Below are 23,776 nucleotides of genomic sequence, written 5' to 3'. Positions count from 1 at the left end.
GGTCTCTCCGTTCGGGCCCATTCTTGCCTGCGGGACTCTCCGTTTGGTCGTATCCTTGCCCGCGGGACTCTGTTCGGGCCTCTTCTTGCCTGCACGGCTCCTCTACTCGGGCCTATTTTTGCCTGTGGGACTCTATTGGGGCCTATTCTTGCCTCCGACAATCTCCGTTCGGGCCCATTCTGGCCTGCGGGACTCTTCGTTCGGGCCTAGGCTTCCCTTCGGCAATCTCCGTTCAGGCGTATGCTGGCCTGCGGAATTCTGTTCGGGGCTATTCTTGCTCCGGGAATCTCTGTTCGGGACTATTCTGGCCTGTGGGACTCTGTTCGGGCCCATGCCTGCCTGCGGGGCTCTCTGTTCAGGCCTTTTTCGCCTACGGGACTCTCTGCTCGGGCCTATTCTCTGGAGCGGGCCTTTAGTCGGGCCTACTCTTGCCTACGGGGCTCCTCAGTTCTTGCCTCTGGGATTCTGTTCGGGCCTATTCTTGTCTGCGGGACTCTCCGTTTGAGCCTATTCTTGCCTGTGGGTTCTCCATTCAGGGCTACTCTTGCCAGCGGGACTCTGTTCGTGCCTCATCTTGCCTGCATGGCTGCTCTACTCGGGCCTATTCTTGCCTGCGGGACTCTGTTCGGGCCTATCCTTGCTCCGGGAATCTCCGTTCGGGCATACCCTGGCCTGCGGGACTCCGTTCGGGCCTATTCTGGCCTGCGGGACTCTGTTTGGGCCTATGCTTGCCTGCAGGAATCTCTGTTCCGGCCTATTGCGGCCTGCAGGACTCCCCGTTCGGGCCTGTTCTGGCCTGCGGGACTCTGTTTGGGCCTGTGCTTGCCTACGGGAATCTCCGTTCAGGCGTATGCTGGCCTGCGGTATTCTCAATTTGGGCATATTCTCTCGCCTGCGGGACTTTCCTTTGGGCCTATTCTCGCCTGCGCAACTCTCCGTTCGGGCCTATTCTTGCCTGCGGGACTCTCCGTTCCGGCCTATTCTTGCCTGCGGGTCTCTCCGTTCGGGACAATTCTGACCTGCAAAACTCTCCGTTCGGACCTAATCTAGCCTCTGGGAGTCTCCTTTGGGGTCTCCTGTTGCGTGCGGGGCTGCTCTATTCCAGCCTTTTGTGCTTACGGAGCTCCGATATTCGGTCCTGTTCTAGCATGCGGAGCTCCGCTACTCAGGCCTGATTGTGCGTGCGGGGCTCTGCTACTCGGGCCTGTTGGTGCATGCGGGGTTCCACTACTTGGGCCTGTTCGTGCATGCGGGGCTCCGCTACTCGGGTCTGTTCGTGCTTGCAGGGCTCTGCTACTCGGGCCTGTTCGTGCGTGCGGGGCTCCGCTATTCAGGCCTGATAGTGTGTGCGGGGCTCCTCTATTCAGGCCTGTCCTTCCCTGCGGGACTCTATTCGGGCCTATACTTCCCTGCGGGATTCTGTTCGGGCCTTTTCTGGCCTGCGAGACTCTCCGTTCGCTCCTATCGTGGTCTGCGGGGCCCTCGTTCGGGCCCATTCTCGCCTTCGAGACCCTCTGTTTGGGCTTTTCTGGCCTGCGGGACTCTCCGTTCGGGCCTATTCTTGTGAGCGGGTCTCTATTCGGGCCTATTTTTGCCTAAGGGCTCCTCTATTCGGGCCTACTGTGGCCTGCGGGACTCTCCGTTCGGGCCTATTCTCACCTGGGGAACTCTCCGTTCGGGCCTTTCTGGCCTTCGGGACTCTGTTCCGGTCTCTTCTTGCCAGCGGGGCTCTTCGTTTGGGCCTATTCTTGCCTGCAGGACTCTGTTCGGGACTCTTCTTGCCTGCACAGCCCCTCTACTCGGGCCTCTTTTTGCCTGCGGGCCTCTGTCCAGGCCTATTGTTGCCCCCGGAAAACTCCGTTCGGTCCTATTCTGGCTTGTGGGACTCTGTTCGGGCCTGTGCTTGCCTGCGGGAATCTCCTTTCAGGGTTATGCTGGCCTGTGGGATTCTCAGTTTGGGCGTATTCCCGCCTGCAGGACATCTCTTCGGGCCTATTCTCGCCCGCGGGACCCTCCGTTCGGTCGTTTCTGGCCTGCGGGACTCTCCGTTCGGGCCTAATCTTGGGAGCGGGACTCTACTCGGGCCTATTCTTGCCTAGGGGCCTCTTCTATTTGTGCTTCTTCTTGCCAGTGGGACTCTGTTCAGGCCCGTTCTTGCCTGCAGGATTCTGCATTCGGGCTTATTGTTGCTTGCCGGACAGTGTTCGGGCGTCTTCTTGCCTGCACGGCTCCTCTACTCGGGCCTCATTTTGCCTTCGGGACACCGTTCGGGTCTATTCTTGGTCCGGGAATCTCCGTTCGGGCCTATGCTGGCCTGCTGGACTCTGTTCGGGCCTATGCTTGCCTGCGGGAATGACCGTTCGGGCCTATGTTGGCCTGCGGGACTCTCCGTTCGGGCCATTCTGGCCTGCGGGACTCTCCGTTCGGGCCTATTCTCTGGAGCGGGACTTTACTCGGGCCTATTCTTGCCTCCGGGAATCTCCGTTCTGGCCTGTTCGGGCCTGCGGGACTCTGTTCGGGCCTATGCTTGCCTGCAGGAATCTCTGTTCCGCCCTACTCTGGCCTGCGGGACTCTCCGTTCGGGCCTATTCTGGCCTGCGGGACTCTTTTCGGGCCTATTCTTGCTCCGGGAGTCTCCGTTCGGGCGTACCCTGGCTTGCGGGACTCTGTTCGGGCCTGTGCTTGCCTGCAGGACTCTCCGTTCGGGCCTATTCCGGCCTGCAGGACTCTGTTTGGGCCTATGCTTGCCTGCGGGAATCTCCGTTCAGGCGTATGCTGGCCTGCGGGTCTCTCCGTTCGGGCCCATTCTTGCCTGCGGGACTCTCCGTTTGGGCGTATCCTTGCCCGCGGGGCTCTGTTCGGGCCTCTTCTTGCCTGCACGGCTCCTCTACTCGGGCCTATTTTTGCCTGTGGGACTCTATTGGGGCCTATTCTTGCCTCCGACAATCTCCGTTCGGGCCCATTCTGGCCTGCGGGACTCTTCGTTCGGGCCTAGGCTTCCCTTCGGCAATCTCCGTTCAGGCGTATGCTGGCCTGCGGAATTCTGTTCGGGGCTATTCTTGCTCCGGGAATCTCTGTTCGGGACTATTCTGGCCTGTGGGACTCTGTTCGGGCCCATGCCTGCCTGCGGGGCTCTCTGTTCAGGCCTTTTTCGCCTACGGGACTCTCTGCTCGGGCCTATTCTCTGGAGCGGGCCTTTAGTCGGGCCTACTCTTGCCTACGGGGCTCCTCAGTTCTTGCCTCTGGGATTCTGTTCGGGCCTATTCTTGTCTGCGGGACTCTCCGTTTGAGCCTATTCTTGCCTGTGGGTTCTCCATTCAGGGCTACTCTTGCCAGCGGGACTCTGTTCGTGCCTCATCTTGCCTGCATGGCTGCTCTACTCGGGCCTATTCTTGCCTGCGGGACTCTGTTCGGGCCTATCCTTGCTCCGGGAATCTCCGTTCGGGCATACCCTGGCCTGCGGGACTCCGTTCGGGCCTATTCTGGCCTGCGGGACTCTGTTTGGGCCTATGCTTGCCTGCAGGAATCTCTGTTCCGGCCTATTGCGGCCTGCAGGACTCCCCGTTCGGGCCTGTTCTGGCCTGCGGGACTCTGTTTGGGCCTGTGCTTGCCTACGGGAATCTCCGTTCAGGCGTATGCTGGCCTGCGGTATTCTCAATTTGGGCATATTCTCTCGCCTGCGGGACTTTCCTTTGGGCCTATTCTCGCCTGCGCAACTCTCCGTTCGGGCCTATTCTTGCCTGCGGGACTCTCCGTTCCGGCCTATTCTTGCCTGCGGGTCTCTCCGTTCGGGACAATTCTGACCTGCAAAACTCTCCGTTCGGACCTAATCTAGCCTCTGGGAGTCTCCTTTGGGGTCTCCTGTTGCGTGCGGGGCTGCTCTATTCCAGCCTTTTGTGCTTACGGAGCTCCGATATTCGGTCCTGTTCTAGCATGCGGAGCTCCGCTACTCAGGCCTGATTGTGCGTGCGGGGCTCTGCTACTCGGGCCTGTTGGTGCATGCGGGGTTCCACTACTTGGGCCTGTTCGTGCATGCGGGGCTCCGCTACTCGGGTCTGTTCGTGCTTGCAGGGCTCTGCTACTCGGGCCTGTTCGTGCGTGCGGGGCTCCGCTATTCAGGCCTGATAGTGTGTGCGGGGCTCCTCTATTCAGGCCTGTCCTTCCCTGCGGGACTCTATTCGGGCCTATACTTCCCTGCGGGATTCTGTTCGGGCCTTTTCTGGCCTGCGAGACTCTCCGTTCGCTCCTATCGTGGTCTGCGGGGCCCTCGTTCGGGCCCATTCTCGCCTTCGAGACCCTCTGTTTGGGCTTTTCTGGCCTGCGGGACTCTCCGTTCGGGCCTATTCTTGTGAGCGGGTCTCTATTCGGGCCTATTTTTGCCTAAGGGCTCCTCTATTCGGGCCTACTGTGGCCTGCGGGACTCTCCGTTCGGGCCTATTCTCACCTGGGGAACTCTCCGTTCGGGCCTTTCTGGCCTTCGGGACTCTGTTCGGGTCTCTTCTTGCCAGCGGGGCTCTTCGTTTGGGCCTATTCTTGCCTGCAGGACTCTGTTCGGGACTCTTCTTGCCTGCACAGCCCCTCTACTCGGGCCTCTTTTTGCCTGCGGGCCTCTGTCCAGGCCTATTGTTGCCCCCGGAAAACTCCGTTCGGTCCTATTCTGGCTTGTGGGACTCTGTTCGGGCCTGTGCTTGCCTGCGGGAATCTCCTTTCAGGGTTATGCTGGCCTGTGGGATTCTCAGTTTGGGCGTATTCCCGCCTGCAGGACATCTCTTCGGGCCTATTCTCGCCCGCGGGACCCTCCGTTCGGTCGTTTCTGGCCTGCGGGACTCTCCGTTCGGGCCTAATCTTGGGAGCGGGACTCTACTCGGGCCTATTCTTGCCTAGGGGCCTCTTCTATTTGTGCTTCTTCTTGCCAGTGGGACTCTGTTCAGGCCCGTTCTTGCCTGCAGGATTCTGCATTCGGGCTTATTGTTGCTTGCCGGACAGTGTTCGGGCGTCTTCTTGCCTGCACGGCTCCTCTACTCGGGCCTCATTTTGCCTTCGGGACACCGTTCGGGTCTATTCTTGGTCCGGGAATCTCCGTTCGGGCCTATGCTGGCCTGCTGGACTCTGTTCGGGCCTATGCTTGCCTGCGGGAATGACCGTTCGGGCCTATGTTGGCCTGCGGGACTCTCCGTTCGGGCCATTCTGGCCTGCGGGACTCTCCGTTCGGGCCTATTCTCTGGAGCGGGACTTTACTCGGGCCTATTCTTGCCTCCGGGAATCTCCGTTCTGGCCTGTTCGGGCCTGCGGGACTCTGTTCGGGCCTATGCTTGCCTGCAGGAATCTCTCTTCCGCCCTACTCTGGCCTGCGGGACTCTCCGTTCGGGCCTATTCTGGCCTGCGGGACTCTTTTCGGGCCTATTCTTGCTCCGGGAGTCTCCGTTCGGGCGTACCCTGGCTTGCGGGACTCTGTTCGGGCCTGTGCTTGCCTGCAGGACTCTCCGTTCGGGCCTATTCCGGCCTGCAGGACTCTGTTTGGGCCTATGCTTGCCTGCGGGAATCTCCGTTCAGGCGTATGCTGGCCTGCGGGTCTCTCCGTTCGGGCCCATTCTTGCCTGCGGGACTCTCCGTTTGGGCGTATCCTTGCCCGCGGGGCTCTGTTCGGGCCTCTTCTTGCCTGCACGGCTCCTCTACTCGGGCCTATTTTTGCCTGTGGGACTCTATTGGGGCCTATTCTTGCCTCCGACAATCTCCGTTCGGGCCCATTCTGGCCTGCGGGACTCTTCGTTCGGGCCTAGGCTTCCCTTCGGCAATCTCCGTTCAGGCGTATGCTGGCCTGCGGAATTCTGTTCGGGGCTATTCTTGCTCCGGGAATCTCTGTTCGGGACTATTCTGGCCTGTGGGACTCTGTTCGGGCCCATGCCTGCCTGCGGGGCTCTCTGTTCAGGCCTTTTTCGCCTACGGGACTCTCTGCTCGGGCCTATTCTCTGGAGCGGGCCTTTAGTCGGGCCTACTCTTGCCTACGGGGCTCCTCAGTTCTTGCCTCTGGGATTCTGTTCGGGCCTATTCTTGTCTGCGGGACTCTCCGTTTGAGCCTATTCTTGCCTGTGGGTTCTCCATTCAGGGCTACTCTTGCCAGCGGGACTCTGTTCGTGCCTCATCTTGCCTGCATGGCTGCTCTACTCGGGCCTATTCTTGCCTGCGGGACTCTGTTCGGGCCTATCCTTGCTCCGGGAATCTCCGTTCGGGCATACCCTGGCCTGCGGGACTCCGTTCGGGCCTATTCTGGCCTGCGGGACTCTGTTTGGGCCTATGCTTGCCTGCAGGAATCTCTGTTCCGGCCTATTGCGGCCTGCAGGACTCCCCGTTCGGGCCTGTTCTGGCCTGCGGGACTCTGTTTGGGCCTGTGCTTGCCTACGGGAATCTCCGTTCAGGCGTATGCTGGCCTGCGGTATTCTCAATTTGGGCATATTCTCTCGCCTGCGGGACTTTCCTTTGGGCCTATTCTCGCCTGCGCAACTCTCCGTTCGGGCCTATTCTTGCCTGCGGGACTCTCCGTTCCGGCCTATTCTTGCCTGCGGGTCTCTCCGTTCGGGACAATTCTGACCTGCAAAACTCTCCGTTCGGACCTAATCTAGCCTCTGGGAGTCTCCTTTGGGGTCTCCTGTTGCGTGCGGGGCTGCTCTATTCCAGCCTTTTGTGCTTACGGAGCTCCGATATTCGGTCCTGTTCTAGCATGCGGAGCTCCGCTACTCAGGCCTGATTGTGCGTGCGGGGCTCTGCTACTCGGGCCTGTTGGTGCATGCGGGGTTCCACTACTTGGGCCTGTTCGTGCATGCGGGGCTCCGCTACTCGGGTCTGTTCGTGCTTGCAGGGCTCTGCTACTCGGGCCTGTTCGTGCGTGCGGGGCTCCGCTATTCAGGCCTGATAGTGTGTGCGGGGCTCCTCTATTCAGGCCTGTCCTTCCCTGCGGGACTCTATTCGGGCCTATACTTCCCTGCGGGATTCTGTTCGGGCCTTTTCTGGCCTGCGAGACTCTCCGTTCGCTCCTATCGTGGTCTGCGGGGCCCTCGTTCGGGCCCATTCTCGCCTTCGAGACCCTCTGTTTGGGCTTTTCTGGCCTGCGGGACTCTCCGTTCGGGCCTATTCTTGTGAGCGGGTCTCTATTCGGGCCTATTTTTGCCTAAGGGCTCCTCTATTCGGGCCTACTGTGGCCTGCGGGACTCTCCGTTCGGGCCTATTCTCACCTGGGGAACTCTCCGTTCGGGCCTTTCTGGCCTTCGGGACTCTGTTCCGGTCTCTTCTTGCCAGCGGGGCTCTTCGTTTGGGCCTATTCTTGCCTGCAGGACTCTGTTCGGGACTCTTCTTGCCTGCACAGCCCCTCTACTCGGGCCTCTTTTTGCCTGCGGGCCTCTGTCCAGGCCTATTGTTGCCCCCGGAAAACTCCGTTCGGTCCTATTCTGGCTTGTGGGACTCTGTTCGGGCCTGTGCTTGCCTGCGGGAATCTCCTTTCAGGGTTATGCTGGCCTGTGGGATTCTCAGTTTGGGCGTATTCCCGCCTGCAGGACATCTCTTCGGGCCTATTCTCGCCCGCGGGACCCTCCGTTCGGTCGTTTCTGGCCTGCGGGACTCTCCGTTCGGGCCTAATCTTGGGAGCGGGACTCTACTCGGGCCTATTCTTGCCTAGGGGCCTCTTCTATTTGTGCTTCTTCTTGCCAGTGGGACTCTGTTCAGGCCCGTTCTTGCCTGCAGGATTCTGCATTCGGGCTTATTGTTGCTTGCCGGACAGTGTTCGGGCGTCTTCTTGCCTGCACGGCTCCTCTACTCGGGCCTCATTTTGCCTTCGGGACACCGTTCGGGTCTATTCTTGGTCCGGGAATCTCCGTTCGGGCCTATGCTGGCCTGCTGGACTCTGTTCGGGCCTATGCTTGCCTGCGGGAATGACCGTTCGGGCCTATGTTGGCCTGCGGGACTCTCCGTTCGGGCCATTCTGGCCTGCGGGACTCTCCGTTCGGGCCTATTCTCTGGAGCGGGACTTTACTCGGGCCTATTCTTGCCTCCGGGAATCTCCGTTCTGGCCTGTTCGGGCCTGCGGGACTCTGTTCGGGCCTATGCTTGCCTGCAGGAATCTCTCTTCCGCCCTACTCTGGCCTGCGGGACTCTCCGTTCGGGCCTATTCTGGCCTGCGGGACTCTTTTCGGGCCTATTCTTGCTCCGGGAGTCTCCGTTCGGGCGTACCCTGGCTTGCGGGACTCTGTTCGGGCCTGTGCTTGCCTGCAGGACTCTCCGTTCGGGCCTATTCCGGCCTGCAGGACTCTGTTTGGGCCTATGCTTGCCTGCGGGAATCTCCGTTCAGGCGTATGCTGGCCTGCGGGTCTCTCCGTTCGGGCCCATTCTTGCCTGCGGGACTCTCCGTTTGGGCGTATCCTTGCCCGCGGGACTCTGTTCGGGCCTCTTCTTGCCTGCACGGCTCCTCTACTCGGGCCTATTTTTGCCTGTGGGACTCTATTGGGGCCTATTCTTGCCTCCGACAATCTCCGTTCGGGCCCATTCTGGCCTGCGGGACTCTTCGTTCGGGCCTAGGCTTCCCTTCGGCAATCTCCGTTCAGGCGTATGCTGGCCTGCGGAATTCTGTTCGGGGCTATTCTTGCTCCGGGAATCTCTGTTCGGGACTATTCTGGCCTGTGGGACTCTGTTCGGGCCCATGCCTGCCTGCGGGGCTCTCTGTTCAGGCCTTTTTCGCCTACGGGACTCTCTGCTCGGGCCTATTCTCTGGAGCGGGCCTTTAGTCGGGCCTACTCTTGCCTACGGGGCTCCTCAATTCTTGCCTCTGGGATTCTGTTCGGGCCTATTCTTGTCTGCGGGACTCTCCGTTTGAGCCTATTCTTGCCTGTGGGTTCTCCATTCAGGGCTACTCTTGCCAGCGGGACTCTGTTCGTGCCTCATCTTGCCTGCATGGCTGCTCTACTCGGGCCTATTCTTGCCTGCGGGACTCTGTTCGGGCCTATCCTTGCTCCGGGAATCTCCGTTCGGGCATACCCTGGCCTGCGGGACTCCGTTCGGGCCTATTCTGGCCTGCGGGACTCTGTTTGGGCCTATGCTTGCCTGCAGGAATCTCTGTTCCGGCCTATTGCGGCCTGCAGGACTCCCCGTTCGGGCCTGTTCTGGCCTGCGGGACTCTGTTTGGGCCTGTGCTTGCCTACGGGAATCTCCGTTCAGGCGTATGCTGGCCTGCGGTATTCTCAATTTGGGCATATTCTCTCGCCTGCGGGACTTTCCTTTGGGCCTATTCTCGCCTGCGCAACTCTCCGTTCGGGCCTATTCTTGCCTGCGGGACTCTCCGTTCCGGCCTATTCTTGCCTGCGGGTCTCTCCGTTCGGGACAATTCTGACCTGCAAAACTCTCCGTTCGGACCTAATCTAGCCTCTGGGAGTCTCCTTTGGGGTCTCCTGTTGCGTGCGGGGCTGCTCTATTCCAGCCTTTTGTGCTTACGGAGCTCCGATATTCGGTCCTGTTCTAGCATGCGGAGCTCCGCTACTCAGGCCTGATTGTGCGTGCGGGGCTCTGCTACTCGGGCCTGTTGGTGCATGCGGGGTTCCACTACTTGGGCCTGTTCGTGCATGCGGGGCTCCGCTACTCGGGTCTGTTCGTGCTTGCAGGGCTCTGCTACTCGGGCCTGTTCGTGCGTGCGGGGCTCCGCTATTCAGGCCTGATAGTGTGTGCGGGGCTCCTCTATTCAGGCCTGTCCTTCCCTGCGGGACTCTATTCGGGCCTATACTTCCCTGCGGGATTCTGTTCGGGCCTTTTCTGGCCTGCGAGACTCTCCGTTCGCTCCTATCGTGGTCTGCGGGGCCCTCGTTCGGGCCCATTCTCGCCTTCGAGACCCTCTGTTTGGGCTTTTCTGGCCTGCGGGACTCTCCGTTCGGGCCTATTCTTGTGAGCGGGTCTCTATTCGGGCCTATTTTTGCCTAAGGGCTCCTCTATTCGGGCCTACTGTGGCCTGCGGGACTCTCCGTTCGGGCCTATTCTCACCTGGGGAACTCTCCGTTCGGGCCTTTCTGGCCTTCGGGACTCTGTTCGGGTCTCTTCTTGCCAGCGGGGCTCTTCGTTTGGGCCTATTCTTGCCTGCAGGACTCTGTTCGGGCCTCTTCTTGCCTGCACAGCCCCTCTACTCGGGCCTCTTTTTGCCTGCGGGCCTCTGTCCAGGCCTATTGTTGCCCCCGGAAAACTCCGTTCGGTCCTATTCTGGCTTGTGGGACTCTGTTCGGGCCTGTGCTTGCCTGCGGGAATCTCCTTTCAGGGTTATGCTGGCCTGTGGGATTCTCAGTTTGGGCGTATTCCCGCCTGCAGGACATCTCTTCGGGCCTATTCTCGCCCGCGGGACCCTCCGTTCGGTCGTTTCTGGCCTGCGGGACTCTCCGTTCGGGCCTAATCTTGGGAGCGGGACTCTACTCGGGCCTATTCTTGCCTAGGGGCCTCTTCTATTTGTGCTTCTTCTTGCCAGTGGGACTCTGTTCAGGCCCGTTCTTGCCTGCAGGATTCTGCATTCGGGCTTATTGTTGCTTGCCGGACAGTGTTCGGGCGTCTTCTTGCCTGCACGGCTCCTCTACTCGGGCCTCATTTTGCCTTCGGGACACCGTTCGGGTCTATTCTTGGTCCGGGAATCTCCGTTCGGGCCTATGCTGGCCTGCTGGACTCTGTTCGGGCCTATGCTTGCCTGCGGGAATGACCGTTCGGGCCTATGTTGGCCTGCGGGACTCTCCGTTCGGGCCATTCTGGCCTGCGGGACTCTCCGTTCGGGCCTATTCTCTGGAGCGGGACTTTACTCGGGCCTATTCTTGCCTCCGGGAATCTCCGTTCTGGCCTGTTCGGGCCTGCGGGACTCTGTTCGGGCCTATGCTTGCCTGCAGGAATCTCTCTTCCGCCCTACTCTGGCCTGCGGGACTCTCCGTTCGGGCCTATTCTGGCCTGCGGGACTCTTTTCGGGCCTATTCTTGCTCCGGGAGTCTCCGTTCGGGCGTACCCTGGCTTGCGGGACTCTGTTCGGGCCTGTGCTTGCCTGCAGGACTCTCCGTTCGGGCCTATTCCGGCCTGCAGGACTCTGTTTGGGCCTATGCTTGCCTGCGGGAATCTCCGTTCAGGCGTATGCTGGCCTGCGGGTCTCTCCGTTCGGGCCCATTCTTGCCTGCGGGACTCTCCGTTTGGGCGTATCCTTGCCCGCGGGACTCTGTTCGGGCCTCTTCTTGCCTGCACGGCTCCTCTACTCGGGCCTATTTTTGCCTGTGGGACTCTATTGGGGCCTATTCTTGCCTCCGACAATCTCCGTTCGGGCCCATTCTGGCCTGCGGGACTCTTCGTTCGGGCCTAGGCTTCCCTTCGGCAATCTCCGTTCAGGCGTATGCTGGCCTGCGGAATTCTGTTCGGGGCTATTCTTGCTCCGGGAATCTCTGTTCGGGACTATTCTGGCCTGTGGGACTCTGTTCGGGCCCATGCCTGCCTGCGGGGCTCTCTGTTCAGGCCTTTTTCGCCTACGGGACTCTCTGCTCGGGCCTATTCTCTGGAGCGGGCCTTTAGTCGGGCCTACTCTTGCCTACGGGGCTCCTCAATTCTTGCCTCTGGGATTCTGTTCGGGCCTATTCTTGTCTGCGGGACTCTCCGTTTGAGCCTATTCTTGCCTGTGGGTTCTCCATTCAGGGCTACTCTTGCCAGCGGGACTCTGTTCGTGCCTCATCTTGCCTGCATGGCTGCTCTACTCGGGCCTATTCTTGCCTGCGGGACTCTGTTCGGGCCTATCCTTGCTCCGGGAATCTCCGTTCGGGCATACCCTGGCCTGCGGGACTCCGTTCGGGCCTATTCTGGCCTGCGGGACTCTGTTTGGGCCTATGCTTGCCTGCAGGAATCTCTGTTCCGGCCTATTGCGGCCTGCAGGACTCCCCGTTCGGGCCTGTTCTGGCCTGCGGGACTCTGTTTGGGCCTGTGCTTGCCTACGGGAATCTCCGTTCAGGCGTATGCTGGCCTGCGGTATTCTCAATTTGGGCATATTCTCTCGCCTGCGGGACTTTCCTTTGGGCCTATTCTCGCCTGCGCAACTCTCCGTTCGGGCCTATTCTTGCCTGCGGGACTCTCCGTTCCGGCCTATTCTTGCCTGCGGGTCTCTCCGTTCGGGACAATTCTGACCTGCAAAACTCTCCGTTCGGACCTAATCTAGCCTCTGGGAGTCTCCTTTGGGGTCTCCTGTTGCGTGCGGGGCTGCTCTATTCCAGCCTTTTGTGCTTACGGAGCTCCGATATTCGGTCCTGTTCTAGCATGCGGAGCTCCGCTACTCAGGCCTGATTGTGCGTGCGGGGCTCTGCTACTCGGGCCTGTTGGTGCATGCGGGGTTCCACTACTTGGGCCTGTTCGTGCATGCGGGGCTCCGCTACTCGGGTCTGTTCGTGCTTGCAGGGCTCTGCTACTCGGGCCTGTTCGTGCGTGCGGGGCTCCGCTATTCAGGCCTGATAGTGTGTGCGGGGCTCCTCTATTCAGGCCTGTCCTTCCCTGCGGGACTCTATTCGGGCCTATACTTCCCTGCGGGATTCTGTTCGGGCCTTTTCTGGCCTGCGAGACTCTCCGTTCGCTCCTATCGTGGTCTGCGGGGCCCTCGTTCGGGCCCATTCTCGCCTTCGAGACCCTCTGTTTGGGCTTTTCTGGCCTGCGGGACTCTCCGTTCGGGCCTATTCTTGTGAGCGGGTCTCTATTCGGGCCTATTTTTGCCTAAGGGCTCCTCTATTCGGGCCTACTGTGGCCTGCGGGACTCTCCGTTCGGGCCTATTCTCACCTGGGGAACTCTCCGTTCGGGCCTTTCTGGCCTTCGGGACTCTGTTCGGGTCTCTTCTTGCCAGCGGGGCTCTTCGTTTGGGCCTATTCTTGCCTGCAGGACTCTGTTCGGGCCTCTTCTTGCCTGCACAGCCCCTCTACTCGGGCCTCTTTTTGCCTGCGGGCCTCTGTCCAGGCCTATTGTTGCCCCCGGAAAACTCCGTTCGGTCCTATTCTGGCTTGTGGGACTCTGTTCGGGCCTGTGCTTGCCTGCGGGAATCTCCTTTCAGGGTTATGCTGGCCTGTGGGATTCTCAGTTTGGGCGTATTCCCGCCTGCAGGACATCTCTTCGGGCCTATTCTCGCCCGCGGGACCCTCCGTTCGGTCGTTTCTGGCCTGCGGGACTCTCCGTTCGGGCCTAATCTTGGGAGCGGGACTCTACTCGGGCCTATTCTTGCCTAGGGGCCTCTTCTATTTGTGCTTCTTCTTGCCAGTGGGACTCTGTTCAGGCCCGTTCTTGCCTGCAGGATTCTGCATTCGGGCTTATTGTTGCTTGCCGGACAGTGTTCGGGCGTCTTCTTGCCTGCACGGCTCCTCTACTCGGGCCTCATTTTGCCTTCGGGACACCGTTCGGGTCTATTCTTGGTCCGGGAATCTCCGTTCGGGCCTATGCTGGCCTGCTGGACTCTGTTCGGGCCTATGCTTGCCTGCGGGAATGACCGTTCGGGCCTATGTTGGCCTGCGGGACTCTCCGTTCGGGCCATTCTGGCCTGCGGGACTCTCCGTTCGGGCCTATTCTCTGGAGCGGGACTTTACTCGGGCCTATTCTTGCCTCCGGGAATCTCCGTTCTGGCCTGTTCGGGCCTGCGGGACTCTGTTCGGGCCTATGCTTGCCTGCAGGAATCTCTGTTCCGCCCTACTCTGGCCTGCGGGACTCTCCGTTCGGGCCTATTCTGGCCTGCGGGACTCTTTTCGGGCCTATTCTTGCTCCGGGAGTCTCCGTTCGGGCGTACCCTGGCTTGCGGGACTCTGTTCGGGCCTGTGCTTGCCTGCAGGACTCTCCGTTCGGGCCTATTCCGGCCTGCAGGACTCTGTTTGGGCCTATGCTTGCCTGCGGGAATCTCCGTTCAGGCGTATGCTGGCCTGCGGGTCTCTCCGTTCGGGCCCATTCTTGCCTGCGGGACTCTCCGTTTGGGCGTATCCTTGCCCGCGGGACTCTGTTCGGGCCTCTTCTTGCCTGCACGGCTCCTCTACTCGGGCCTATTTTTGCCTGTGGGACTCTATTGGGGCCTATTCTTGCCTCCGACAATCTCCGTTCGGGCCCATTCTGGCCTGCGGGACTCTTCGTTCGGGCCTAGGCTTCCCTTCGGCAATCTCCGTTCAGGCGTATGCTGGCCTGCGGAATTCTGTTCGGGGCTATTCTTGCTCCGGGAATCTCTGTTCGGGACTATTCTGGCCTGTGGGACTCTGTTCGGGCCCATGCCTGCCTGCGGGGCTCTCTGTTCAGGCCTTTTTCGCCTACGGGACTCTCTGCTCGGGCCTATTCTCTGGAGCGGGCCTTTAGTCGGGCCTACTCTTGCCTACGGGGCTCCTCAATTCTTGCCTCTGGGATTCTGTTCGGGCCTATTCTTGTCTGCGGGACTCTCCGTTTGAGCCTATTCTTGCCTGTGGGTTCTCCATTCAGGGCTACTCTTGCCAGCGGGACTCTGTTCGTGCCTCATCTTGCCTGCATGGCTGCTCTACTCGGGCCTATTCTTGCCTGCGGGACTCTGTTCGGGCCTATCCTTGCTCCGGGAATCTCCGTTCGGGCATACCCTGGCCTGCGGGACTCCGTTCGGGCCTATTCTGGCCTGCGGGACTCTGTTTGGGCCTATGCTTGCCTGCAGGAATCTCTGTTCCGGCCTATTGCGGCCTGCAGGACTCCCCGTTCGGGCCTGTTCTGGCCTGCGGGACTCTGTTTGGGCCTGTGCTTGCCTACGGGAATCTCCGTTCAGGCGTATGCTGGCCTGCGGTATTCTCAATTTGGGCATATTCTCTCGCCTGCGGGACTTTCCTTTGGGCCTATTCTCGCCTGCGCAACTCTCCGTTCGGGCCTATTCTTGCCTGCGGGACTCTCCGTTCCGGCCTATTCTTGCCTGCGGGTCTCTCCGTTCGGGACAATTCTGACCTGCAAAACTCTCCGTTCGGACCTAATCTAGCCTCTGGGAGTCTCCTTTGGGGTCTCCTGTTGCGTGCGGGGCTGCTCTATTCCAGCCTTTTGTGCTTACGGAGCTCCGATATTCGGTCCTGTTCTAGCATGCGGAGCTCCGCTACTCAGGCCTGATTGTGCGTGCGGGGCTCTGCTACTCGGGCCTGTTGGTGCATGCGGGGTTCCACTACTTGGGCCTGTTCGTGCATGCGGGGCTCCGCTACTCGGGTCTGTTCGTGCTTGCAGGGCTCTGCTACTCGGGCCTGTTCGTGCGTGCGGGGCTCCGCTATTCAGGCCTGATAGTGTGTGCGGGGCTCCTCTATTCAGGCCTGTCCTTCCCTGCGGGACTCTATTCGGGCCTATACTTCCCTGCGGGATTCTGTTCGGGCCTTTTCTGGCCTGCGAGACTCTCCGTTCGCTCCTATCGTGGTCTGCGGGGCCCTCGTTCGGGCCCATTCTCGCCTTCGAGACCCTCTGTTTGGGCTTTTCTGGCCTGCGGGACTCTCCGTTCGGGCCTATTCTTGTGAGCGGGTCTCTATTCGGGCCTATTTTTGCCTAAGGGCTCCTCTATTCGGGCCTACTGTGGCCTGCGGGACTCTCCGTTCGGGCCTATTCTCACCTGGGGAACTCTCCGTTCGGGCCTTTCTGGCCTTCGGGACTCTGTTCGGGTCTCTTCTTGCCAGCGGGGCTCTTCGTTTGGGCCTATTCTTGCCTGCAGGACTCTGTTCGGGCCTCTTCTTGCCTGCACAGCCCCTCTACTCGGGCCTCTTTTTGCCTGCGGGCCTCTGTCCAGGCCTATTGTTGCCCCCGGAAAACTCCGTTCGGTCCTATTCTGGCTTGTGGGACTCTGTTCGGGCCTGTGCTTGCCTGCGGGAATCTCCTTTCAGGGTTATGCTGGCCTGTGGGATTCTCAGTTTGGGCGTATTCCCGCCTGCAGGACATCTCTTCGGGCCTATTCTCGCCCGCGGGACCCTCCGTTCGGTCGTTTCTGGCCTGCGGGACTCTCCGTTCGGGCCTAATCTTGGGAGCGGGACTCTACTCGGGCCTATTCTTGCCTAGGGGCCTCTTCTATTTGTGCTTCTTCTTGCCAGTGGGACTCTGTTCAGGCCCGTTCTTGCCTGCAGGATTCTGCATTCGGGCTTATTGTTGCTTGCCGGACAGTGTTCGGGCGTCTTCTTGCCTGCACGGCTCCTCTACTCGGGCCTCATTTTGCCTTCGGGACACCGTTCGGGTCTATTCTTGGTCCGGGAATCTCCGTTCGGGCCTATGCTGGCCTGCTGGACTCTGTTCGGGCCTATGCTTGCCTGCGGGAATGACCGTTCGGGCCTATGTTGGCCTGCGGGACTCTCCGTTCGGGCCATTCTGGCCTGCGGGACTCTCCGTTCGGGCCTATTCTCTGGAGCGGGACTTTACTCGGGCCTATTCTTGCCTCCGGGAATCTCCGTTCTGGCCTGTTCGGGCCTGCGGGACTCTGTTCGGGCCTATGCTTGCCTGCAGGAATCTCTGTTCCGCCCTACTCTGGCCTGCGGGACTCTCCGTTCGGGCCTATTCTGGCCTGCGGGACTCTTTTCGGGCCTATTCTTGCTCCGGGAGTCTCCGTTCGGGCGTACCCTGGCTTGCGGGACTCTGTTCGGGCCTGTGCTTGCCTGCAGGACTCTCCGTTCGGGCCTATTCCGGCCTGCAGGACTCTGTTTGGGCCTATGCTTGCCTGCGGGAATCTCCGTTCAGGCGTATGCTGGCCTGCGGGTCTCTCCGTTCGGGCCCATTCTTGCCTGCGGGACTCTCCGTTTGGTCGTATCCTTGCCCGCGGGACTCTGTTCGGGCCTCTTCTTGCCTGCACGGCTCCTCTACTCGGGCCTATTTTTGCCTGTGGGACTCTATTGGGGCCTATTCTTGCCTCCGACAATCTCCGTTCGGGCCCATTCTGGCCTGCGGGACTCTTCGTTCGGGCCTAGGCTTCCCTTCGGCAATCTCCGTTCAGGCGTATGCTGGCCTGCGGAATTCTGTTCGGGGCTATTCTTGCTCCGGGAATCTCTGTTCGGGACTATTCTGGCCTGTGGGACTCTGTTCGGGCCCATGCCTGCCTGCGGGGCTCTCTGTTCAGGCCTTTTTCGCCTACGGGACTCTCTGCTCGGGCCTATTCTCTGGAGCGGGCCTTTAGTCGGGCCTACTCTTGCCTACGGGGCTCCTCAGTTCTTGCCTCTGGGATTCTGTTCGGGCCTATTCTTGTCTGCGGGACTCTCCGTTTGAGCCTATTCTTGCCTGTGGGTTCTCCATTCAGGGCTACTCTTGCCAGCGGGACTCTGTTCGTGCCTCATCTTGCCTGCATGGCTGCTCTACTCGGGCCTATTCTTGCCTGCGGGACTCTGTTCGGGCCTATCCTTGCTCCGGGAATCTCCGTTCGGGCATACCCTGGCCTGCGGGACTCCGTTCGGGCCTATTCTGGCCTGCGGGACTCTGTTTGGGCCTATGCTTGCCTGCAGGAATCTCTGTTCCGGCCTATTGCGGCCTGCAGGACTCCCCGTTCGGGCCTGTTCTGGCCTGCGGGACTCTGTTTGGGCCTGTGCTTGCCTACGGGAATCTCCGTTCAGGCGTATGCTGGCCTGCGGTATTCTCAATTTGGGCATATTCTCTCGCCTGCGGGACTTTCCTTTGGGCCTATTCTCGCCTGCGCAACTCTCCGTTCGGGCCTATTCTTGCCTGCGGGACTCTCCGTTCCGGCCTATTCTTGCCTGCGGGTCTCTCCGTTCGGGACAATTCTGACCTGCAAAACTCTCCGTTCGGACCTAATCTAGCCTCTGGGAGTCTCCTTTGGGGTCTCCTGTTGCGTGCGGGGCTGCTCTATTCCAGCCTTTTGTGCTTACGGAGCTCCGATATTCGGTCCTGTTCTAGCATGCGGAGCTCCGCTACTCAGGCCTGATTGTGCGTGCGGGGCTCTGCTACTCGGGCCTGTTGGTGCATGCGGGGTTCCACTACTTGGGCCTGTTCGTGCATGCGGGGCTCCGCTACTCGGGTCTGTTCGTGCTTGCAGGGCTCTGCTACTCGGGCCTGTTCGTGCGTGCGGGGCTCCGCTATTCAGGCCTGATAGTGTGTGCGGGGCTCCTCTATTCAGGCCTGTCCTTCCCTGCGGGACTCTATTCGGGCCTATACTTCCCTGCGGGATTCTGTTCGGGCCTTTTCTGGCCTGCGAGACTCTCCGTTCGCTCCTATCGTGGTCTGCGGGGCCCTCGTTCGGGCCCATTCTCGCCTTCGAGACCCTCTGTTTGGGCTTTTCTGGCCTGCGGGACTCTCCGTTCGGGCCTATTCTTGTGAGCGGGTCTCTATTCGGGCCTATTTTTGCCTAAGGGCTCCTCTATTCGGGCCTACTGTGGCCTGCGGGACTCTCCGTTCGGGCCTATTCTCACCTGGGGAACTCTCCGTTCGGGCCTTTCTGGCCTTCGGGACTCTGTTCCGGTCTCTTCTTGCCAGCGGGGCTCTTCGTTTGGGCCTATTCTTGCCTGCAGGACTCTGTTCGGGACTCTTCTTGCCTGCACAGCCCCTCTACTCGGGCCTCTTTTTGCCTGCGGGCCTCTGTCCAGGCCTATTGTTGCCCCCGGAAAACTCCGTTCGGTCCTATTCTGGCTTGTGGGACTCTGTTCGGGCCTGTGCTTGCCTGCGGGAATCTCCTTTCAGGGTTATGCTGGCCTGTGGGATTCTCAGTTTGGGCGTATTCCCGCCTGCAGGACATCTCTTCGGGCCTATTCTCGCCCGCGGGACCCTCCGTTCGGTCGTTTCTGGCCTGCGGGACTCTCCGTTCGGGCCTAATCTTGGGAGCGGGACTCTACTCGGGCCTATTCTTGCCTAGGGGCCTCTTCTATTTGTGCTTCTTCTTGCCAGTGGGACTCTGTTCAGGCCCGTTCTTGCCTGCAGGATTCTGCATTCGGGCTTATTGTTGCTTGCCGGACAGTGTTCGGGCGTCTTCTTGCCTGCACGGCTCCTCTACTCGGGCCTCATTTTGCCTTCGGGACACCGTTCGGGTCTATTCTTGGTCCGGGAATCTCCGTTCGGGCCTATGCTGGCCTGCTGGACTCTGTTCGGGCCTATGCTTGCCTGCGGGAATGACCGTTCGGGCCTATGTTGGCCTGCGGGACTCTCCGTTCGGGCCATTCTGGCCTGCGGGACTCTCCGTTCGGGCCTATTCTCTGGAGCGGGACTTTACTCGGGCCTATTCTTGCCTCCGGGAATCTCCGTTCTGGCCTGTTCGGGCCTGCGGGACTCTGTTCGGGCCTATGCTTGCCTGCAGGAATCTCTGTTCCGCCCTACTCTGGCCTGCGGGACTCTCCGTTCGGGCCTATTCTGGCCTGCGGGACTCTTTTCGGGCCTATTCTTGCTCCGGGAGTCTCCGTTCGGGCGTACCCTGGCTTGCGGGACTCTGTTCGGGCCTGTGCTTGCCTGCAGGACTCTCCGTTCGGGCCTATTCCGGCCTGCAGGACTCTGTTTGGGCCTATGCTTGCCTGCGGGAATCTCCGTTCAGGCGTATGCTGGCCTGCGGGTCTCTCCGTTCGGGCCCATTCTTGCCTGCGGGACTCTCCGTTTGGGCGTATCCTTGCCCGCGGGGCTCTGTTCGGGCCTCTTCTTGCCTGCACGGCTCCTCTACTCGGGCCTATTTTTGCCTGTGGGACTCTATTGGGGCCTATTCTTGCCTCCGACAATCTCCGTTCGGGCCCATTCTGGCCTGCGGGACTCTTCGTTCGGGCCTAGGCTTCCCTTCGGCAATCTCCGTTCAGGCGTATGCTGGCCTGCGGAATTCTGTTCGGGGCTATTCTTGCTCCGGGAATCTCTGTTCGGGACTATTCTGGCCTGTGGGACTCTGTTCGGGCCCATGCCTGCCTGCGGGGCTCTCTGTTCAGGCCTTTTTCGCCTACGGGACTCTCTGCTCGGGCCTATTCTCTGGAGCGGGCCTTTAGTCGGGCCTACTCTTGCCTACGGGGCTCCTCAGTTCTTGCCTCTGGGATTCTGTTCGGGCCTATTCTTGTCTGCGGGACTCTCCGTTTGAGCCTATTCTTGCCTGTGGGTTCTCCATTCAGGGCTACTCTTGCCAGCGGGACTCTGTTCGTGCCTCATCTTGCCTGCATGGCTGCTCTACTCGGGCCTATTCTTGCCTGCGGGACTCTGTTCGGGCCTATCCTTGCTCCGGGAATCTCCGTTCGGGCATACCCTGGCCTGCGGGACTCCGTTCGGGCCTATTCTGGCCTGCGGGACTCTGTTTGGGCCTATGCTTGCCTGCAGGAATCTCTGTTCCGGCCTATTGCGGCCTGCAGGACTCCCCGTTCGGGCCTGTTCTGGCCTGCGGGACTCTGTTTGGGCCTGTGCTTGCCTACGGGAATCTCCGTTCAGGCGTATGCTGGCCTGCGGTATTCTCAATTTGGGCATATTCTCTCGCCTGCGGGACTTTCCTTTGGGCCTATTCTCGCCTGCGCAACTCTCCGTTCGGGCCTATTCTTGCCTGCGGGACTCTCCGTTCCGGCCTATTCTTGCCTGCGGGTCTCTCCGTTCGGGACAATTCTGACCTGCAAAACTCTCCGTTCGGACCTAATCTAGCCTCTGGGAGTCTCCTTTGGGGTCTCCTGTTGCGTGCGGGGCTGCTCTATTCCAGCCTTTTGTGCTTACGGAGCTCCGATATTCGGTCCTGTTCTAGCATGCGGAGCTCCGCTACTCAGGCCTGATTGTGCGTGCGGGGCTCTGCTACTCGGGCCTGTTGGTGCATGCGGGGTTCCACTACTTGGGCCTGTTCGTGCATGCGGGGCTCCGCTACTCGGGTCTGTTCGTGCTTGCAGGGCTCTGCTACTCGGGCCTGTTCGTGCGTGCGGGGCTCCGCTATTCAGGCCTGATAGTGTGTGCGGGGCTCCTCTATTCAGGCCTGTCCTTCCCTGCGGGACTCTATTCGGGCCTATACTTCCCTGCGGGATTCTGTTCGGGCCTTTTCTGGCCTGCGAGACTCTCCGTTCGCTCCTATCGTGGTCTGCGGGGCCCTCGTTCGGGCCCATTCTCGCCTTCGAGACCCTCTGTTTGGGCTTTTCTGGCCTGCGGGACTCTCCGTTCGGGCCTATTCTTGTGAGCGGGTCTCTATTCGGGCCTATTTTTGCCTAAGGGCTCCTCTATTCGGGCCTACTGTGGCCTGCGGGACTCTCCGTTCGGGCCTATTCTCACCTGGGGAACTCTCCGTTCGGGCCTTTCTGGCCTTCGGGACTCTGTTCGGGTCTCTTCTTGCCAGCGGGGCTCTTCGTTTGGGCCTATTCTTGCCTGCAGGACTCTGTTCGGGACTCTTCTTGCCTGCACAGCCCCTCTACTCGGGCCTCTTTTTGCCTGCGGGCCTCTGTCCAGGCCTATTGTTGCCCCCGGAAAACTCCGTTCGGTCCTATTCTGGCTTGTGGGACTCTGTTCGGGCCTGTGCTTGCCTGCGGGAATCTCCTTTCAGGGTTATGCTGGCCTGTGGGATTCTCAGTTTGGGCGTATTCCCGCCTGCAGGACATCTCTTCGGGCCTATTCTCGCCCGCGGGACCCTCCGTTCGGTCGTTTCTGGCCTGCGGGACTCTCCGTTCGGGCCTAATCTTGGGAGCGGGACTCTACTCGGGCCTATTCTTGCCTAGGGGCCTCTTCTATTTGTGCTTCTTCTTGCCAGTGGGACTCTGTTCAGGCCCGTTCTTGCCTGCAGGATTCTGCATTCGGGCTTATTGTTGCTTGCCGGACAGTGTTCGGGCGTCTTCTTGCCTGCACGGCTCCTCTACTCGGGCCTCATTTTGCCTTCGGGACACCGTTCGGGTCTATTCTTGGTCCGGGAATCTCCGTTCGGGCCTATGCTGGCCTGCTGGACTCTGTTCGGGCCTATGCTTGCCTGCGGGAATGACCGTTCGGGCCTATGTTGGCCTGCGGGACTCTCCGTTCGGGCCATTCTGGCCTGCGGGACTCTCCGTTCGGGCCTATTCTCTGGAGCGGGACTTTACTCGGGCCTATTCTTGCCTCCGGGAATCTCCGTTCTGGCCTGTTCGGGCCTGCGGGACTCTGTTCGGGCCTATGCTTGCCTGCAGGAATCTCTCTTCCGCCCTACTCTGGCCTGCGGGACTCTCCGTTCGGGCCTATTCTGGCCTGCGGGACTCTTTTCGGGCCTATTCTTGCTCCGGGAGTCTCCGTTCGGGCGTACCCTGGCTTGCGGGACTCTGTTCGGGCCTGTGCTTGCCTGCAGGACTCTCCGTTCGGGCCTATTCCGGCCTGCAGGACTCTGTTTGGGCCTATGCTTGCCTGCGGGAATCTCCGTTCAGGCGTATGCTGGCCTGCGGGTCTCTCCGTTCGGGCCCATTCTTGCCTGCGGGACTCTCCGTTTGGGCGTATCCTTGCCCGCGGGACTCTGTTCGGGCCTCTTCTTGCCTGCACGGCTCCTCTACTCGGGCCTATTTTTGCCTGTGGGACTCTATTGGGGCCTATTCTTGCCTCCGACAATCTCCGTTCGGGCCCATTCTGGCCTGCGGGACTCTTCGTTCGGGCCTAGGCTTCCCTTCGGCAATCTCCGTTCAGGCGTATGCTGGCCTGCGGAATTCTGTTCGGGGCTATTCTTGCTCCGGGAATCTCTGTTCGGGACTATTCTGGCCTGTGGGACTCTGTTCGGGCCCATGCCTGCCTGCGGGGCTCTCTGTTCAGGCCTTTTTCGCCTACGGGACTCTCTGCTCGGGCCTATTCTCTGGAGCGGGCCTTTAGTCGGGCCTACTCTTGCCTACGGGGCTCCTCAATTCTTGCCTCTGGGATTCTGTTCGGGCCTATTCTTGTCTGCGGGACTCTCCGTTTGAGCCTATTCTTGCCTGTGGGTTCTCCATTCAGGGCTACTCTTGCCAGCGGGACTCTGTTCGTGCCTCATCTTGCCTGCATGGCTGCTCTACTCGGGCCTATTCTTGCCTGCGGGACTCTGTTCGGGCCTATCCTTGCTCCGGGAATCTCCGTTCGGGCATACCCTGGCCTGCGGGACTCCGTTCGGGCCTATTCTGGCCTGCGGGACTCTGTTTGGGCCTATGCTTGCCTGCAGGAATCTCTGTTCCGGCCTATTGCGGCCTGCAGGACTCCCCGTTCGGGCCTGTTCTGGCCTGCGGGACTCTGTTTGGGCCTGTGCTTGCCTACGGGAATCTCCGTTCAGGCGTATGCTGGCCTGCGGTATTCTCAATTTGGGCATATTCTCTCGCCTGCGGGACTTTCCTTTGGGCCTATTCTCGCCTGCGCAACTCTCCGTTCGGGCCTATTCTTGCCTGCGGGACTCTCCGTTCCGGCCTATTCTTGCCTGCGGGTCTCTCCGTTCGGGACAATTCTGACCTGCAAAACTCTCCGTTCGGACCTAATCTAGCCTCTGGGAGTCTCCTTTGGGGTCTCCTGTTGCGTGCGGGGCTGCTCTATTCCAGCCTTTTGTGCTTACGGAGCTCCGATATTCGGTCCTGTTCTAGCATGCGGAGCTCCGCTACTCAGGCCTGATTGTGCGTGCGGGGCTCTGCTACTCGGGCCTGTTGGTGCATGCGGGGTTCCACTACTTGGGCCTGTTCGTGCATGCGGGGCTCCGCTACTCGGGTCTGTTCGTGCTTGCAGGGCTCTGCTACTCGGGCCTGTTCGTGCGTGCGGGGCTCCGCTATTCAGGCCTGATAGTGTGTGCGGGGCTCCTCTATTCAGGCCTGTCCTTCCCTGCGGGACTCTATTCGGGCCTATACTTCCCTGCGGGATTCTGTTCGGGCCTTTTCTGGCCTGCGAGACTCTCCGTTCGCTCCTATCGTGGTCTGCGGGGCCCTCGTTCGGGCCCAT

Source organism: Elephas maximus, chromosome 16 (genome assembly GCF_024166365.1).
Source record: "Elephas maximus indicus isolate mEleMax1 chromosome 16, mEleMax1 primary haplotype, whole genome shotgun sequence".
Taxonomy (NCBI): domain Eukaryota; kingdom Metazoa; phylum Chordata; class Mammalia; order Proboscidea; family Elephantidae; genus Elephas; species Elephas maximus.
This window is presented reverse-complemented; position numbering follows the sequence as displayed.